Below are 16,970 nucleotides of genomic sequence, written 5' to 3' on the forward strand. Positions count from 1 at the left end.
CAAATGCAAGATTATATTGTTGGTTTGAGCAGCATTTTTTTCACCGCTACGATTTCTACGTGAGTTTGCTTTTGACAACAGTGTGTGGTTTTGACAGTTGATAGGTTATCACAATTCAAGTAACACCTGAGAGTTTTAGGGTGCAAAACTAGGCATCTACGTGCTTTTTCTCTTTCTTTTTGGCTTTTGGACAAAGGCATGAGAATGCTTTATCCAAAATGTTTTTTTCCATGCAAATCCAGCTCAGCTACGTTTAAACCAGAATCACGTTAGCCTGACAAGTGAAAAGTTCCCTCATTGAAAGATGCAAGTTTTGCTTTTCAGATGATGCCATTACTCTGTTTCCACTTTTGCTCTTGATTGCTTGACGTGAACATTTCACTCCCTTTCATGAAGTTTCTGTAGTGTAGTGGTTATCACGTTCGCTTTACACGCGAAAGGTCCCTGGTTTGACACCGGGCAGAAACATGTGTTTGTGAGCATTTTTTCTCACACAAGGCTATACTGTTGGTTTGGGCAGCATGATTTTCACCCATTTGATTCACAATGGCCTGACAAATGAACGCATGTTCCCTGGTTGAAAAATGCCCTTTGTCCTGTTTTTAAACATTGAGGTAAACCTGTTGGCTTTGGGTGGATGATTTTGTTCAATTGCATTTAGGTATGTGTGAATGTCTTTGGTAGTACAGTGATTTTCTGTAGTGTAGCGGTTATCACGTTCGCCTAACACGCGAAAGGTCCCCAGTTCGAAACTGGGCAGAAACATAATTTTATTGTTTGCTATCAAAGCGTTTGCCTTTCGGTCCTTGATCTTGATTGCGTGCCGTGACCACAGAAGCTTTTTCAGTCTAGTTTCTGTAGTGTAGCGGTTATCACGTTTGCCTCACACGCGAAAGGTCCCCGGTTCGATACCGGGCAGAAACATGTGATTTATTCTTTATTTCCAAATGCAAGATTATATTGTTTGTTTGAGCAGCATTTTTTTCACCAATACGATTTCTACGTGAGTTTGCTTTTGACAACAGTGTGTGGTTTTGACAGTTGATAGGTTATCACAATTCAAGTAACACCTGAGAGTTTTAGGGTGCAAAACTAGGCATCTACGTGTTTTTTCTCTTTCTTTTTGGCTTTTGGACAAAGGCATGAGAATGCTTTATCCAAAATGTTTTTTTCCATGCAAATCCAGCTCAGCTACGTTTAAACCAGAATCACGTTAGCCTGACAAGTGAAAAGTTCCCTCATTGAAAGATGCAAGTTTTGCTTTTCAGATGATGCCATTACTCTGTTTCCACTTTTGCTCTTGATTGCTTGACGTGAACATTTCACTCCTTTTCATGAAGTTTCTGTAGTGTAGTGGTTATCACGTTCGCTTTACACGCGAAAGGTCCCTGGTTCGACACCGGGCAGAAACATGTGTTTGTGAGCATTTTTTCTCACACAAGGCTATACTGTTGGTTTGGGCAGCATGATTTTCACCCATTTGATTCACAATGGCCTGACAAATGAACGCATGTTCCCTGGTTGAAAAATGCCCTTTGTCTTGTTTTTAAACATTGAGGTGAACCTGTTGGCTTTGGGTGGATGATTTTGTTCAATTGCATTTAGGTATGTGTGAATGTCTTTGGTAGTACCGTGAGTTTCTGTAGTGTAGTGGTTATCATGTTCGCCTAACATGCGAAAGGTCCCCAGTTCAAAACTGGGCAGAAAAATAATTTTATTGTTTGCTATCAAAGCGTTTGCCTTTTGGTCCTTGATCTTGATTGCATGCCGTGACCACAGAAGCTTTTTCCGTCTACTTTCTGTATTGTAGCGGTTATCACGTTCGCCTCTCACGCGAAAAGTCCCCGGTTCGATACCGGGCAGAAACATGTGATTTATTCTTTATTTCCAAATGCAAGATTATATTGTTGGTTTGAGCAGCATTTTTTTCACCGCTACGATTTCTACGTGAGTTTGCTTTTGACAACAGTGTGTGGTTTTGACAGTTGATAGGTTATCACAATTCAAGTAACACCTGAGAGTTTTAGGGTGCAAAACTAGGCATCTACGTGCTTTTTCTCTTTCTTTTTGGCTTTTGGACAAAGGCATGAGAATGCTTTGTCCAAAATGTTTTTTTCCATGCAAATCCAGCTCAGCTACGTTTAAACCAGAATCACGTTAGCCTGACAAGTGAAAAGTTCCCTCATTGAAAGATGCAAGTTTTGCTTTTCAGATGATGCCATTACTCTGTTTCCACTTTTGCTCTTGATTGCTTGACGTGAACATTTTACTCCTTTTCATGAAGTTTCTGTAGTGTAGTGGTTATCACGTTCGCTTTACACGCGAAAGGTCCCTGGTTCGACACCGGGCAGAAACATGTGTTTGTGAGCATTTTTTCTCACACAAGGCTATACTGTTGGTTTGGGCAGCATGATTTTCACCCATTTGATTCACAATGGCCTGACAAATGAACGCATGTTCCCTGGTTGAAAAATGCCCTTTGTCCTGTTTTTAAACATTGAGGTGAACCTGTTGGCTTTGGGTGGATGATTTTGTTCAATTGCATTTAGGTATGTGTGAATGTCTTTGGTAGTACCGTGAGTTTCTGTAGTGTAGTGGTTATCATGTTCGCCTAACATGCGAAAGGTCCCCAGTTCGAAACTGGGCAGAAACATAATTTTATTGTTTGCTATCAAAGCGTTTGCCTTTTGGTCCTTGATCTTGATTGCATGCCGTGACCACAGAAGCTTTTTCCGTCTACTTTCTGTATTGTAGCGGTTATCACATTCGCGCCTCTCGCGAAAGGTCCCCGGTTCGATACCGGGCAGAAACATGTGATTTATTCTTTATTTCCAAATGCAAGATTATATTGTTGGTTTGAGCAGCATTTTTTTCACCGCTACGATTTCTACGTGAGTTTGCTTTTGACAACAGTGTGTGTTTTTGACGGTTGATAGGTTATCACAATTCAAGTAACACCTGAGAGTTTTAGGGTGCAAAACTAGGCATCTACGTGCTTTTTCTCTTTCTTTTTGGCTTTTGGACAAAGGCATGAGAATGCTTTGTCCAAAATGTTTTTTTCCATGCAAATCCAGCTCAGCTACGTTTAAACCAGAATCACGTTAGCCTGACAAGTGAAAAGTTCCCTCATTGAAAGATGCAAGTTTTGCTTTTCAGATGATGCCATTACTCTGTTTCCACTTTTGCTCTTGATTGCTTGACGTGAACATTTCACTCCTTTTCATGAAGTTTCTGTAGTGTAGTGGTTATCACGTTCGCTTTACACGCGAAAGGTCCCTGGTTCGACACCGGGCAGAAACATGTGTTTGTGAGCATTTTTTCTCACACAAGGCTATACTGTTGGTTTGGGCAGCATGATTTTCACCCATTTGATTCACAATGGCCTGACAAATGAACGCATGTTCCCTGGTTGAAAAATGCCCTTTGTCCTGTTTTTAAACATTGAGGTAAACTTGTTGGCTTTGGGTGGATGATTTTGTTCAATTGCATTTAGGTATGTGTGAATGTCTTTGGTAGTACTGTGAGTTTCTGTAGTGTAGCGGTTATCACGTTCGCCTAACACGCGAAAGGTCCCCAGTTCGAAACTGGGCAGAAACATAATTTTATTGTTTGCTATCAAAGCGTTTGCCTTTCGGTCCTTGATCTTGATTGCATGCCGTGAACACAGAAACTTTTTCCGTCTAGTTTCTGTAGTGTAGCGGTTATCACGTTCGCCTCACACGCGAAAGGTCCCCGGTTCGATACCGGGCAGAAACATGTGATTTATTCTTTATTTCCAAATGCAAGATTATATTGTTGGTTTGAGCAGCATTTTTTTTCACCGCTACGATTTCTACGTGAGTTTGCTTTTGACAACAGTGTGTGGTTTTGACAGTTGATAGGTTATCACAATTCAAGTAACACCTGAGAGTTTTAGGGTGCAAAACTAGGCATCTACGTGCTTTTTCTCTTTCTTTTTGGCTTTTGGACAAAGGCATGAGAATGCTTTATCCAAAATGTTTTTTTCCATGCAAATCCAGCTCAGCTACGTTTAAACCAGAATCACGTTAGCCTGACAAGTGAAAAGTTCCCTCATTGAAAGATGCAAGTTTTGCTTTTCAGATGATGCCATTACTCTGTTTCCACTTTTGCTCTTGATTGCATGACGTGAACATTTCACTCCTTTTCATGAAGTTTCTGTATTATAGTGGTTATCACGTTCGCTTTACACGCGAAAGGTCCCCGGTTCGATACCGGGCAGAAACATGTGATGTATTCTTTATTTCCAAATGCAAGATTATATTGTCGTTTGAGCAGCATTTTTTTCACCCCTTTGATTTCTACGTGTGTTTGCGTTCTGAAACATTGTGTGTTTTTTGCAGGTTTTTTTTTTGTTTTCATTTTAAAGATTGTTCAAAAGAATCTCTTTTACTGATATTTTATGGCCTCTCCATTTACCATGGTTTTGTTTATCTTGCATAGTAGTGCTGCTGTGGTCTTGTGCTGTTTGGTACGTCACCCAACTTTCCCATGCTGACTTCCATGTTGTCTTCTCTATACCGTTCTGTTCCAATTCTCTAATGGTACGTCACCCACCCCCCACTTTCATTTATCGCCTTGTTTACTCTGTCTTTGAGCATCTGGTTCAATCTAATCAGCTGATCAAGATGAGCACAGGCCACTCCCATCTGCTTCACAGCTGAATGCATTCTGTAGCCCATATATTGTGAATTAAGAGTCTGTTAGACTTTAGTCTGTGTCCCTCACCTTAAGTGTCCATTAGCTGAAGTGTCTGAAATTTGAATTAATCCTGAATTGAACCTGAAGGGAACTGAAGGTAACTGGATACTAAGTCACAGTAAACAATGTTTGTCTTTGTTTTCAGTCTCACCCCCTTAATCCTTTACTACTTACAACCACCCCTAATCCCTACACCAAGTAAGGAACTCTTCATCTCTCCCTCCATTCTCCCCACCCATCTCACCTCCTCCTCAGAGCTATTCCACAACATACAATCCTTTATCTCCAAACACAGACAGCCACCTCATGCCCTCTCCTGCTCCCACCTAATAACGCTTTCTCTGCTCTTCCTTACTACCGGCGACATCTCTCCAAATCCTGGCCCTCCTCACCACATCCCTACAATCACTTCCACCTCCTACCCATGATCTATCTCAAACTTTCGTAACCCTTCTAACCTTATACCTATACGCCCAGCCCCCGCTTCCCCAGTTCCACTAACAGGAGTTCTATGGAACGCTCGCTCTGTCTGCAATAAACTTTCCTACATTCACGATCTCTTCATCACTAACAAGCTTTCCTTCCTCGGCATCACTGAAACCTGGCTCACCCCCTCCGACACAGCCTCTCCTGCTGCACTTTCGTATGGCGGATTCCACCTCTCCCATACCCCCCGCCCCACCGGCAAGCACGGTGGAGGAATAGGTTTCTTCCTCTCAGAAAACTGCTCCTTCACCCATATCCCACTGCCGCCCTCAATTACTCTCCCCTCTTTTGAAGTGCACTACGTGTGCATCTACTCCCCATCCAACCTCCAACTGGCTGTCATCTACCACCACTTTCTTTGACCAATTCACCACCTGGCTACTTCATTTCCTCTCCGTTGACATCCCCACAATCCTCATGGGCGACTTTAACATCCCCATTGACACTTCCCTCTCAGCTGACTCTAAGATTCTATCCCTCACTTCCTCCTTTGGTCTTACTCAGTGGTCTTCCACACCCACCCACAAAGACGGCCACATGCTGGACCTCATCTTCACCCACCTCTGTTCCCTATCTAACCTCTCTAACTCACCTCTCCCTCTTTCTGACCACAACCTGCTCACATTCTCTTCTCTCTCCTCCCCGGGGCAACAATCCCCACTCCAAAAACTTGCATACCCTCGTAGAAATCTCAAACACCTTGACCTACACTCACTCTCTGAATCCCTCCTCCCTCTTACAGACATTAGTTCCTTACATGATGCAGATGTTACTGCCACTTTATACTACACCACAACAGCTGCAGCTCTCGATTCGGTCGCCCCCCTCACACATACCAAGGCTCGCACAATCAACAGACAACCCTGGCACACCAGCCTAACTAAAGAACTGCGACGGGCCTCCACGATTCCTAAGCATAGATGGAAAAGGTCCCACTCCCATGAACACTTCATCGCATTCAAACAGTCCCTCACTACCTTCAAGTCCACACTCACTGCAGCAAAACAAACATACTTTGCATCTCTCATATCCTCCCTGTCTCACAACCCCAAACAACTATTCAACACCTTCAATTCTCTCCTCCGTCCCCCAGTGCCTCCTCCCTCTCCTCTTATTTCAGCCAAAGACTTTGCCTCATTCTTCAAGAAGAAGATTGACACCATCAGACAAAGCTTTTGCCTAAAGCCCCCACAGCCCCTCCTCACACCTACTCAACCCTCCTCCTCCAAAACTACATTCTCCACCATTTCTGAAGATCAACTTTCCTCCTTACTCTCCAAATCACACCTCACCACCTGTAAACTTGACCCAATCCTGTCCCACCTCATCCCAAACCTTACCACCATCTTCATCCCAGCCCTAGCTCACCTCTTCAACCTGTCACTAACAACTGGTGTCTTCCCCTCATGCTTCAAACATGCCTCAATCACACCCATCCTCAAAAAGCCCTCCCTTGACCCATCCTCCGTGTCTAGCTATCGCCCCATATCACTTCTCCCCTATGCCTCAAAACTACTGGAACAACATGTCCATTCTGAACTATCCTCCCACCTCTCCTCCTGCTCCCTCTTTGACCGCCTACAATCTGGTTTCCGACCGCACCATTCTACTGAAACTGCACTGACTAAAGTCACCTATGACATACTAACCGCCAAATCTAAGCGACACTACTCTGTCCTCCTCCTCCTAGACCTGTCATCTGCCTTTGACACAGTGGACCATTCCCTCTTACTACAGACTCTCTCATCTATCGGCATCACAGACTTGGCCCTATCCTGGATCTCCTCATACCTAACAGACCGGACATTCAGTGTCTCCCACTCACAGACCACCTCCTCATCTCGCCCCCTATCTGTGGGTGTCCCCCAAGGTTCAGTTCTAGGACCCCTGCTCTTCTCCATCTACACCTTCGGCCTGGGACAGCTCATAGATTCTCCTCTATGCTGATGACACACAGATCTACCTCTCTGGACCCAATATCACCTCCTTACTAACCAAAATCCCACAATGTCTGTCCGCTATTTCATCCTTCTTCTCTGCCAGATTTCTTAAACTTAACATGGACAAAACAGAATTCATCATATTTCCGCCATCTCATTCAACCCTCCCAACTGACCTATCTATCAACGTCGATGGCTGCCCACTCTCCCCAGTCCCTCAAGCTCGCTGCCTTGGGGTAATCCTGGACTCGGAACTCTCCTTCAAACCACATATCCAATCCCTTTCCACTTCCTGCCAACTCCAACTCAAAAATATCTCACGGATCCGCACATTCCTAAACCATGATTCTGCAAAAACACTAGTGCACGCCCTCATCATCTCCCGCCTTGACTACTACAACCTCCTGCTCTGTGGCCTCCCCTCTAACACTTTCGCACCCCTCCAATCTATCCTAAACTCTACTGCTCGACTAATCAACCTGTCCCCCCGCTATTCCCCGGCCTCTCCTCTCTGTCAATCTCTTCACTGACTCCCTATTGCTCAGAGACTCCAGTTCAAAACCCTAACCATGACATACAAAGCCATTCACAACCTGTCTCCTCCATATATCTCCAACCTAGTCTCCCGTTACATACCTGCACGCAACCTCCGATCCTCACAAGATCTCCTGCGCTACTCCCCTCTTATCTCCTCCTCCCACAACCGTATACAAGATTTCTCCCGTGCTTCCCCCCTACTCTGGAACTCTCTATCCCAACATATCAGACTCTCGCCTACCGTGGAAACCTTCAAAAGGAACCTGAAGACCCACCTCTTCCGACAAGCCTACAACCTGCAGTAACCACCGCTCCACCATACCGCTGCACGACCAGCTCTACCCTCACCTACTGTATCCTCACCCATCCCTCGTAGATTGTGAGCCCTCGCGGGCAGGGTCCTCGCTCCTCCTGTACCAGTCACTGTCACATTGTGTTCAAGATTATTGTAATTGTTCTTGTATTATAGCCCTTTTTCACATGTAAAGCGCCATGGAATAAATGGCGCTATAATAATAAATAATAATAATAATGATTGGTTAATTGATCCTTGAAGACAATTGATGTTAGTCTCCAGCAGTTTTTTCCTATATATTCAGTTCTAGCTAGGGAAAGCATGTGTGCTGTGTGCACGTGTGCAATATATTTTAAGTGCAATGTTTTAAAGTGTATGCAGTTATACATGGCAGTTGGACAAGGCAGGAGACTGGTAAACTGCACCACACTATTGAACAAACATGTTCTTGGTCAGTTGTACTGCATTATGTATTGCTCATATCACTCTGCTTCTTATTTGTTTTCACTTCTGCTTCCTCTAAACTCTACCACCTTTAACACATCCTCTGCACTCTCTCCACATCAGCCCTTCCTGTCTCTCTTCTCCCCTCTCCCATGTATAAGTCTGAGGCTCTACTGACATTTCTCACCCACTCCAAACCATCCACTACCACCATACAGCACTCAAAATGTTCAGACAAATCATTGCACCACCTGATCTCTCTCTTTTTTATCCTTCCATTAGTTTACATAACTCTCTTGCAGCTGCATAAAGAAACCCTGACAATATTACTAACATTCAGTACATGCCTTCTCATATGTCTTTTAATTGTGGCCTGTGGAACGCAAGATCAGTGTGTAAAAAACTAACTTACATTCACAATTTTTTCCTTCCTAATTCCCTTAACCTTCTGGTTCTTACAGAAACCTGGATCCAGTAATCAGACCCCACCGCAGCTGCCGCTCTCTTGTGTAGTCGGCTGAAATTTTCATATACCTCGAGACATGAGAACAGACTGGGTGGTTGTGTTGGTTTTCTCCTTTCATCACAATGTGCTTTCCAGGTCATCCCCCTGGTTCCCTCACTTATATTTCCTTCCTTTTAAGTCCACATCGTTAGACTCTACAAACCCATCTCCATGCGAGTGGTGGTTGTGTATCGCCCCCCCCCAGGACCCTCCTGTCAGTTCTTGGATCACTCTGCCACCTGGATTTCTCATTTTCTATCCTGTGACATTCCCACTCTCAGCATGAGAGACTTTAATATCCCCATCAATGATCCCCTCTCCCAATCTGCCTCTCATCTACTTTCTCTAACCTCATCATTCTGTCTCTCACAATTTACTAACTCTCCTACGCATGAAGGACTTGGTTTTCTCCTGGCTCTGCTTCTGTGCACGACTTTACTATTTCAACTCTCCCCCTCTCTGACCATAACCTTCTTTCTTTGTCTCTGTCAAGACATGATTCCTCACCCAGGACACCCCCACTTACCACACTTAAAGGAATACACATACCATTAATGCCCAGCAGCTTATGAACAAATAACACTCAGCTTTAGCTCCCATCTCCTCCATCTCCTGTTCAGACTTAGTATTGTCACACTACAATAATACATTGAAAGAAACCTAATGAAATGAACTGGAATATAAAATGATGTGCATGCAGCATGTAAGAGCATGTTACACATGGCCACTAAACAGAAAAAAACATAGACAGAAACATTAATATGCAAGTACCCTGAAATAAATAAACCGCAATAGTGCATGAAAACGATATAGGGTACTTAGTAACATGATTTTGATCAAAATAATGCAAAAGCCATCCCACCTCATCACGGTGACCCTATTTGGAACAGTCTTAACAGTAATATTTAAAACCTTACCGGTTTTGTCAAGTGACATGCATGTAGATAAGTGCTGAGAGACTGAGCCCAGCTGGTGGACACACAGACAAATTGACTTTCCAGCTCAAAGAAAAGGCAGGCCACACCTTTATATGCACTTGTGCACACTTAACTGAAAAAAAACCTAGAGAAATTAACTGGAATACAAATTGGTGCGAATGCAGCATGAAGAGCATGTTCACACATGGCCACTAAACAGATAAAAACAAAGACAGAAACATAATACACAAATACCCTGCAATTTATGAATAAATAAACAGCAATAGTGCAATTGCTCCTCATGTCTGTGTGTTCACTAGCTGGACTCAGCCTCTCCGACCTAGGGGGTCACCCTATATTATTTTCATGCACTATTCCTGTTTATCTATTACTAGATGGTAGCCCGATTCTAACGCATCGGGTATTCTAGAATATGTATGCGGCCGACCGGGCGCGACAAATCAGCAGAGCGGTGTTTAAATTGGCCCCAATATCGCTGATTGGTGGTGGCGGGCGGCCGTGACTAATCAGCGAACCGTGTTAGTGAGGACCGGGGAGCGGCGCTGCCTGTGCGGGTACTTCCGCTGCAAGCAGCCGGGAGATGACCTGCTAGCGCCGGTCATCTCACGGCTGCATCGCCGCTGACCTCCATGCTGCTGCCGTCGGGAGATCAGCGGCTAGGGCTGCTGATCTCCCGACAGCAAGTGTGAAGGGAGGATCGGGGAGCGAGGCTGCCGGTCAGGGTACTTCTGCTGCGAGCAGCCGGGAGATGACCTGCTAGCACCGGTCATCTCCCGGCTGCGTCGCCGCTGATCTCCCGATGGTGGCCTGCGTGTTTCAAATCCAGCGCCAATTCATGGCCGGGCTGCGCTAGTCGCTGATTGGTCGCGGCCGGCTGGCCGTGACCAATCAGAGAAGCAGTGTTTTAAATTTCGCGCCAATATCGCTGATTGGTCGCTGCCGGGCGGGTGCAACCAATCAGCGAAGCGGCTAGGGCCGCTGATCTCCCGACGGCAAGTGTGAAGGTAGAACCGGGGAGTGGCGCCGCCTAGGCCGCCAGTCGGAGTACTTCTGCTGCGAGCAGCAGGGAGATGACCGGCTAGCGCCGGTCATCTCCCAGCTGCATCGCCGCTGACCTCCGTGCAGCAGATGAGCTGCTAACAGCCGCCATCTTGTTCTGAAATCCCGCGTCCCTGATTGGCCACAGCCGGACCAATCAGCAACACGGGATTTCCTGGATGGACAGACAGACGGGATAAGTCGATTATATAGTAGATTGCAGGCTTCTTGCGTATTATGTTTCTGTCTTTTGATTTTACAATAGTACATTGCAGAGTATTCTGGATGAAGCAGCACCGGTTACACGCAGAATGACCCGACACAGATGACGGCAGCCCTAGCACACGATGCATACACATTTTCTTCAGCGTTGCTCAAGGTGTGCTGACCATCAGTGGAGAAAATCACTTTTAGCAGAGGATTTCATTCACTATAAGTTCATGCTCTAAAATCTAGAACTCGGCCCTTCATCTGGAAAAACAATCCTACTTCACCACCCTCATCACTTCGCTGCCCAACAATCCAAAACAACTTTTTGAAACCTTACACTCCCTCCTGAGCCATAAAGCACAGGTCACCATCACCAACCTCAGCGGGGAGGATCTGGCCACTTATTTCCTAGAAAAAATCAACCACATCCCTCAGGACATTGCAGTCCAATCTCCCTAGTGCCTGGATCCCCTTCCCTGCCACACTTCAAGCTCACTTGCCTCCTTTGAGCCTGTCACCGAAGAAGAAGTTACCCAGCTCCTCGCTTCTTCTCTGCGTACAAGCTGCAATAGTGACCCCATTCCCTCACATCTCCTGCAGTCTCTCTCACCGGTGGTCACCACTCACCTAACTACAATATTTAACCTCTCTTTCTTCAGGTATCTTTCCCTCCTCACTTAAACATGCCAGATCACTCTCTTCTTGACCTTCTACAGTCCGGTTTCCGCTCTTTACACTCCACTGAAACTGCCTTTACTAAAGTCTCTAATGATCTATTAACAGCTAAATCAAATAGTCACTGCTCGCTGCTGATCTCCTGGGTCTCTCTGCAGCATTCGACACTGTGGATCACCAGCTCCTCCTCACTATCCTCCGCTCTATAGGCCTCAAGGACACCGTTCTCTCCTGGTTCTCCTCCTACCTCTCTAACCGCTCCTTCACTGTATCTTTTGCCAGCTCCTCTTCCTCTCCTCGTCCCCTTATTATCGGAGTCCACAGGGCTCAGTCCTAGGCCCCCTCGTCTTCTTCTTTCTATACACTGCCCCTATTGGACAAACTATCAGTAGCTTTGGGTTCCAGTATCATCTCTATGCTGACAACACCCAATTATACACCTCTTCTCCTGACATCACCCCCATGATTATCTGTCTGCTGTCTGCTCCCTCTATTTTACACTGAATCTCTCCAAAACTGAACTTCTTGTGTTTCCCCCCTCTACTAACCTAACTCTACCTGATATTGAATTTACCTTGGAGGGTTGATCCATAACTCCCAGCAGCACGCCCGCTGCCTTGGGGTCATTTTCGACACTAACCTTTCCTTTACCCCCCATATCCGATCACTCACTCGCTCTTGTCACCTGCATCTTAAAAACATCTCCAGAATCCGACCGTTTCTCACCTTTGAAACTCCTAAAACTCTTACTGTCGCTCTTATTCATTATTGTCTGCACTACTGCAACTCTACTGATCGGTCTCCCTCTAAACAAACTTTCTCCTCTCCAATCCATCCTGAATGCGGCAGCCAGGGACGTATTTCTGTCCAGGCGCTTCACCGATGCCTCTATCTTGTGCCAGTCATTACACTGGTTATCTATTTGCTACAGGTTCCAATATAAACTCAATGCTCTCACCCACAAAGCTCTCCATAGTTCTGCACCACCTTATATCTCTTCCCTCATATCTATCTATTGCCCTACATGTGCCCTCTGATCTACAAATGACCTAAGACTAACATTAGACCCGGCGTCAGCACCTGGCACAGAAGGGCAAGTGCCGGGGCCCTGAGCAGGTGGGGGGCCCCGTTGGGCACCCCGAGTGCTATGGGACACGTGAGCAGTGCAGTGCCGGTGTTCTCTCCCGCTTTCTCAGGGCCCCGGCGCAATACTTACCTCTCCCCGTGCCTCTGCAGCAGGTCCGGTCTCTTCCGCGGCTGCTGCACTGTGACATCTCAGGTCAGAGGGCGCAATGACGTCCTTACACTGTGCTCTCTCCTGAGCCGTCACAGGCAGCGCAGAGCGGGAAGACGCTGGCGACGCTGAGGAGTCCGGAGCAGCTGCGGCAGGTGAAGAGTGAGGTGAGTATTTGATTTTTTTTTTTTTATATATTTGTATGGAGGCATGGGGCATTATATGGGGGGAGGTGACATCCTGCATGGGGCATTATATGGGGGGGAGGAGACATCCTGCATGGGGCATTATATTGGGAGGGAACAAGTGATATCCTGCATGGGACATTATATGGGGGGGAACAAGTGACATCCTGCATGGGGCATTATATGGGGGGGAGAGGTGACATCCTGCATGGGGCATTATATGGGGGGAGGTGACATCCTGCATGGGGCATTATATTGGGAGGGAACAAGTGATATCCTGCATGGGGCATTATATGGGGGGGAACAAGTGACATCCTGCATGGGGCATTATATGGGGGTGAACAAGTGACATCCTGCATGGGGCATTATATGGGGAGGAACAAGTGACATCCTGCATGGGGCATTACATGGGGGGGAACAAGTGACATCCTGCATGGGGCATTATATGGGGGGAACAAGTGACATCCTGTATGGGGCATTATATGGGAGGGAACAAGTGACATCCTGCATAGGGCATTATATGGGGGGAGAGGTGACATCCTGCATGGGGCATTATATGGGAGGGAACAAGTGACATCATGCATGGGGCATTATATGGGGGGTGACATCCTGCATGGGGCATTATATGGGTGGAACAAGTGACATCCTGCATGGGGCATTATATGGGGGGGAACAAGTGACATCCTGCATGGGGCATTATATGGGGGAACAAGTGACATCCTGCATGAGGCATTATATGGGGGGGAACAAGTGACATCCTGCATAGGGCATTATATGGGGGGAACAAGTGATATCCTACATGGGGCATTATATGGGGGGACAAGTGACATCCTGCATGGGGCATTATATGGGGGAACAAGTGATATCCTGCATGGGGCATTATATGGGGGGGAACAAGTGACATCCTGCATGGGGCATTATATGGAGGGGAACAAGTGACATCCTGCATGAGGCATTACATGGGGGGAACAAGTGACATCCTGCATGGGGCATTACATGGGGGAGAGGTGACATCCTGCATGGGGCACTATATGGGAGGGTGACATCCTGCATGGGACATTATATGGGGGAGAGGTGACATCCTGCATGGGGCATTATATGGGGGGGAAGTGACATCCTGCATGGGGCATTATATGGGGGCTGGGAAGTGACATCCTGCATGGGGCATTATATGGGGGCTGGGAAGTGACATCCTGCATGGGGCATTATATGGGGGCCGGGAAGTGACATCCTGCATGGGGTATTATATGGGGGCTGGGAAGTGACATCCTGAATGGGGCATTATATGGGGGCTGGGAAGTGACATCCTGAATGCGGCATTATATAGGGGGGTTACATCCTGCATGGGACATTATATGGGGGGAGTGACATCCTGCATGGGGCATTATATGGGGGCACAGCCTGCATGGGGCATTATGTGGGGGTCAGTTTTATGTATGGAGCGTTATAAGGGGTCATTATCCTCTATAGAGCGTTATATGGGGGCCAGTATCCTGTATGGAGCATTATATGGGGACCAGTATGCTGTATGGAGTGTTATAAGGGGGCCAGTATCCTCTATGGAGCATTATATGGGGGCCAGTATCCTCTATGGAGCATTATATGGGGACGAGTATCCTCTATGGAGCATTATATGGGGACCAGTATCCTGTATGAAGCGTTATATGGAGTCCATTATTTTGTATGCAGCAATATATGGGGCCCATAATACTGTATGGAGGACTATGTGGTGCCCATAATACTGTACGAAGGACTATGTGGGGCCTATTATACAGCATGGAGGACTATGTGGGGCCATTATACTGTATGGAGGAATATGTGGGGCCCATTATACTGTATAGAGGACTAAGTGAGGCCCATTATACTGTATGGAGGACTATGTGGGGCCCATAATACTGTATGGAGGACTATGTGGGGCCCATTATACTGTATGGAGGACTATGTGGGGCCCACTATTCCGTATAGAGGACTATGTGGGGCCCATTATACTGTATAGAGGACTATGTGGGGCCCATAATACTGTACGAAGGACTATGTGGGGTCATTATTCTGTATGGAGCAATATATGGGGCCCATAATACTGTATGGAAGACTATATTGTCCAGTCTGCACTGTGCGCTGCAAGGATTCGCCAGTTTCTGAGCTATTGTGGAATTTACAATAGATATTGCTTATGTAATGTAAGAAGTGAAATATTTGGCCTTGTACTATATATATTTCTCTGTGGTATCTGTGCATCATCAATCGTGGTATGTGTTAAAGGGGCCCATTGAGACTCTTTTGCTCGGGGCCCACAAAAACCTGGAGCCGGCCCTGACTAACATCCTCTATAATCCGTACCTTTCACCTCCATCTCCAATACTTCTTTCGTGCTGCACCAGCTTTCTGGAGTGCACTACCCCAGACAATCTGACAGATGCCTAGCCCCCACGTCTTCAAGTGCTCTTTAAAAACCCATCTTTTTAAACAAGTCTACCACCTCAACTGCTCAGTAAACTAACTTTCCCTGTTCCCTCCTTGTAAATATTATTCAGCATCTGCTCCCTCCTATTCCTCTGTCTCCACACCCTCCATGCACAGGATAACTGCACTTGATACTTGATAATTGCACTTAAACATACGGGCTGATGACCGGATCATGCAGCTTTATATGAAAACCCCTATTTATTATAATTGCTAGAAATTAAATAACAAGCACTTTTCACCTATTGTGTCCCCCATTTCCTTGTAGATTGTAAGCCTGCGAGCAGCCGGACCCTCGCTCCTAATGTAACTGTTCACTGTCTTACCTCGTATTGAATTTATTGTCTGTACATGACCCCGCTTAATTGTAAAGTGCTGCGGAATATGTTGGTGCTATATAAGTAAAAAAATGTTATTATTATTATTATTATTATTATTATTATATAATCACATACAAGTAACATCTGATATATTTAAGGTGTTAAACCCGGCATCTACATCTACTCTTTCTTCTTGGCTTTCTGACCATGGCATGAGAATTCTTCGTTTTCAAAATGATTTTATTTCCATGCAAAGCCCGCTCAGCTACTCGTAAACCAGATTAACGACAGCCTGACAAATGAAACGTTCCCTGGTTGAAAAATGTACTTTGTCCTTTTTTCAGACATAGGGTAAGACCTGTTAAGTTTGAGTGGATCATTTTTTTCAATTGCATTTTGGTGTGTGTGAACATCATTAGCATTGCTGTGAGTTTCTGTAGTGTAGTGGTTATCACATTTGCCTAACATGCAAAAAGTCCCCAGTTTGAAAATGGGCAGAAACACATTACTCTATTATAACAAAACTGTTGACTTTTATTCCTTAATCTCGATTGCTTGCTGTGTGTTACATAGTTACATAGTTTATAAGGCCGAAAAAAGACAAGCGTCCATCCAGTTCAGCCTATTTCTTGTGCACTGCAGCTATTCCGCACCGTTGATCCAGGGGAAGGCAAAAAAAAAACATGCGGTATAGGCCAACTTACATCATTGAGGAAAAATTCACTTCCCGACACCAATCTGGCAGTCAGATTAAATCCCTGGATTAATTAACTATCACTAAGCATAAGATGTAATTTTATTGTTCTCAAGAAAGGCGTCCAGGCCTCTCTCTTATATATTAATTTTTTCAGGACTTCTTACCAGATGCGATACTCCAAAGAAAATGCCACAATAATTCTTATAAAAAAATGTAGTGGTTTATTGGATTATCCACCAAAAATAATCATTGCAGTGAAACATGAAATAGGTGAAGCAGTTACA

General features: G+C 45.5%; 11 non-coding genes across 11 annotated transcripts; all 11 read left to right on the forward strand.

Moving 5' to 3' along the window:
- The first annotated feature begins 395 nt into the window (after positions 1 to 395).
- TRNAV-UAC (transfer RNA valine (anticodon UAC)) lies at positions 396 to 468 on the forward strand. Its single transcript has one exon. It is a non-coding gene; the product is annotated as a tRNA-Val (tRNA).
- A 224-nt stretch (positions 469 to 692) lies between these two features.
- Positions 693 to 765, forward strand: TRNAV-AAC (transfer RNA valine (anticodon AAC)). The gene has a single exon. It is a non-coding gene; the product is annotated as a tRNA-Val (tRNA).
- Positions 766 to 851: 86 nt separating this feature from the next.
- Positions 852 to 924, forward strand: TRNAV-CAC (transfer RNA valine (anticodon CAC)). The gene has a single exon. It is a non-coding gene; the product is annotated as a tRNA-Val (tRNA).
- Positions 925 to 1,339: 415 nt separating this feature from the next.
- On the forward strand, positions 1,340 to 1,412 carry TRNAV-UAC (transfer RNA valine (anticodon UAC)). Its single transcript has one exon. It is a non-coding gene; the product is annotated as a tRNA-Val (tRNA).
- Positions 1,413 to 1,636: 224 nt separating this feature from the next.
- On the forward strand, positions 1,637 to 1,709 carry TRNAV-AAC (transfer RNA valine (anticodon AAC)). Its single transcript has one exon. It is a non-coding gene; the product is annotated as a tRNA-Val (tRNA).
- A 574-nt stretch (positions 1,710 to 2,283) lies between these two features.
- Positions 2,284 to 2,356, forward strand: TRNAV-UAC (transfer RNA valine (anticodon UAC)). Its single transcript has one exon. It is a non-coding gene; the product is annotated as a tRNA-Val (tRNA).
- Positions 2,357 to 2,580: 224 nt separating this feature from the next.
- On the forward strand, positions 2,581 to 2,653 carry TRNAV-AAC (transfer RNA valine (anticodon AAC)). The gene has a single exon. It is a non-coding gene; the product is annotated as a tRNA-Val (tRNA).
- Positions 2,654 to 3,227: 574 nt separating this feature from the next.
- Positions 3,228 to 3,300, forward strand: TRNAV-UAC (transfer RNA valine (anticodon UAC)). Its single transcript has one exon. It is a non-coding gene; the product is annotated as a tRNA-Val (tRNA).
- Positions 3,301 to 3,524: 224 nt separating this feature from the next.
- TRNAV-AAC (transfer RNA valine (anticodon AAC)) lies at positions 3,525 to 3,597 on the forward strand. The gene has a single exon. It is a non-coding gene; the product is annotated as a tRNA-Val (tRNA).
- Positions 3,598 to 3,683: 86 nt separating this feature from the next.
- On the forward strand, positions 3,684 to 3,756 carry TRNAV-CAC (transfer RNA valine (anticodon CAC)). The gene has a single exon. It is a non-coding gene; the product is annotated as a tRNA-Val (tRNA).
- Positions 3,757 to 4,172: 416 nt separating this feature from the next.
- Positions 4,173 to 4,245, forward strand: TRNAV-UAC (transfer RNA valine (anticodon UAC)). The gene has a single exon. It is a non-coding gene; the product is annotated as a tRNA-Val (tRNA).
- Positions 4,246 to 16,970: the final 12,725 nt, after the last annotated feature.

The sequence above is a fragment of the Phyllobates terribilis genome, unplaced genomic scaffold, assembly GCF_046119375.1.
Source record: "Phyllobates terribilis strain yellow unplaced genomic scaffold, ASM4611937v1 Scaffold_3__8_contigs__length_932513732, whole genome shotgun sequence".
NCBI classification, from domain to species: domain Eukaryota; kingdom Metazoa; phylum Chordata; class Amphibia; order Anura; family Dendrobatidae; genus Phyllobates; species Phyllobates terribilis.